This window comes from Cucurbita pepo, unplaced genomic scaffold (assembly GCF_057944985.1).
Source record: "Cucurbita pepo subsp. pepo isolate OVF unplaced genomic scaffold, ASM5794498v1 scafford_26, whole genome shotgun sequence".
NCBI classification, from domain to species: domain Eukaryota; kingdom Viridiplantae; phylum Streptophyta; class Magnoliopsida; order Cucurbitales; family Cucurbitaceae; genus Cucurbita; species Cucurbita pepo.
In genome coordinates this window covers 160,001-162,500 of record NW_028257931.1, presented here as the reverse complement: position 1 = coordinate 162,500, position 2,500 = coordinate 160,001, and positions in this window count along the sequence as shown.

The window sequence follows — 2,500 nt, the reverse complement described above, 5'->3', positions numbered from 1 at the left end:
CATCACCACAACGTCACACACTCAACGAGGTTCATGCCGCACGCCCGAAGGCACCCAACTCCACCCCACCTTGCATGTTTCATCATCGTACCAGCCATCAACCATCCTCAAGCCAGCCCAAGTTAGAAGGCCACATTCCATGCTCAACAAGTCTCATGTCGCACGCCCAAAGTCATTTGACACTACCCCACCAAGCATGTTCCGCCACCACGCAGCCTTCAAAACATAGGGCTAGCCCAAGGAAGGGAGGCATACCACAACAACGTCCCACACTCAACGAGGTTCATGCCGCACTCCCGAAGGCACCCGGCTCCACCCCACCTTGCATGTTTCGTCATCGTACCAGCAACCATCCACAGTCCTCACACTAGAGATTCCCAGTTGGAAGGCAACATCGCAACATTCCGTGCTCAACGAGGCTCATGTCGCACGCCCAAAGGCACCCGATTCCAACCAATCGAACATGTTCTGGCACCACACACCTTCAAAACATAGGGCTGGCCCAAGGCTAGCCAAGCATCACCACAACGTCACACACTCAACGAGGTTCATGCCGCACGCCCGAAGGCACCCAACTCCACCACACCTTGCATGTTTCATCATCGTACCAGCCATCAACCATCCTCAAGCCAGCCCAAGTTAGAAGGCAACATCGCAACATTCCATTCTCAACAAGGTTCATGTCGCACGCCCAAAGGCGCACCCAACACTGCCTCACCGTGCAAGTTTCACCACCGCACGGCCGCCGTCAACCGCCCTCGTCCGCCGACCACCACCCCCACGCCCCTAGCATATGCCCATGTGCGGCGCATAGTGCTTGGGGCATGGGGGTGGCGGAAGATATAGGGGTACCCCCGTGCCCAGCCCATGCAGACTAGTCACCCCCCTATATAGTACATTTTGAGGCATTTTTGGTCTGCCAGGCCTAGATATGATTTTTCTGAGCCGTCATACGACCAAATATCTCAAGTTTTAGAATGTTTTTTTCTATGAACTCAATTGATTCATGAATTGGACATTCTAATGGATCTAGAAATCAAGTTTCATAATTTTTAAACCAACCAATTTTTTTTAATGAATTTTTAAATATTAAATAATAAGAAATTAGAAAAAATATCTAGAGTTGACAAAAAAATCTGAAATTTTGTGAGAATCATTCTTTCATGTTTCTTAGCTCCCAGAAAAAAATTTACAACAAACTGACCACTCCACATGTACTTCCACAATTAATGGGTGATGGATGGGGAGCACGCGCGGGCGGGGCGGGGGGCGCGCGCGCGAGAAGCACGCGGGCGGGGCGGGGCGGGACGGGGCGCGCGCGCGCGCTGGGACGCGCGGGCGGGGCGGGGCGGGGGCGCGCGCGCGCTGGAGCATGAGGGCGCGCGCGCGCTGGAGCATGAGGGCGCGCGCGCGCTGGAGCATGAGGGCGCGCGCGCGCTGGAGCATGAGGGCGAGCGCGCGGGGGCAAGCGGGCGGGGCGCACGCGGGTGGGGCAGGGCGGGGCTGGCGAGCGCGCGGGAACGTTCCGACACTACCCACCGTGCGCGTTCGGCCACCGCACCACCGCCGTCAACCGCCCTCGACCTCCGACCACCACCCCGACGCCCCAAGCATATGCCCATGTGCGGCGCATAGTGCTTGGGGCGTGGGGGTGGCAGAAGATATAGGGGGTAGCCCCGTGGCCAGCCCATGCAGACTAGTCACCCCCCTATATAGTACATTTTGAGGCATTTTTGGTCTGCCAGGCCTAGATACGATTTTTTTGAGCGGTCATACGGTCAAATATCTCAAGTTTTAGAATGTTTTTTTTCCATGAACTCAATTGATTCATGAATTGGACATTCTAGTGGATCTAGAAATCAAGTTTCATAGTTTTTCAACCAACCAATTTTTTTTAATGAATTTTTAAATATTAAATAATAAGAAATTAGAAAAAATAGCTAGAGTGGTCAAAAAATTCTGAAATTTTGTGGGAATCATTCTTTCATTTTGCTTAGCTCCCAGGAAAAAAATTACAACAACCCGACCACTCCACATTCACAACAATACAAGCATTGAAAATGAACATTCCCTTTTCACGGGTATTGGGTTTGATGATATTTTTATAGTCCAAGGCTTTATACAACACTTTTGATATGCTGTTGGTAGGACATGTATCGCACATAGCATAGGATGGGGCTTGGCATGTGCGAGGGGAGTGGGGGCGCAGGGGTGTGTGGGGGGGAGGGGGGCGTGCGGGGGTGTGCGGGGTGAGCGCGCGGGGGTGTGCGAGGGCGTGCGGGGGTGTCCGGGGTGAGCGCGCGGGGGCATGCGGGGTGAGCGCGCGGGGGTGTGCGGGGTGAGCGCGCGGGGGTGTGCGAGGGCGTGCGGGGGTGTCCGGGGTGAGCGCGCGGGGGCGTGCGGGGTGAGCGCGCGGGGGTGTGCGGGGTGAGCGCGCGGGGGTGTGCGAGGGCGTGCGGGGGTGTCCGGGGTGAGCGCGCGGGGGGCGTGCGGGGGTGTG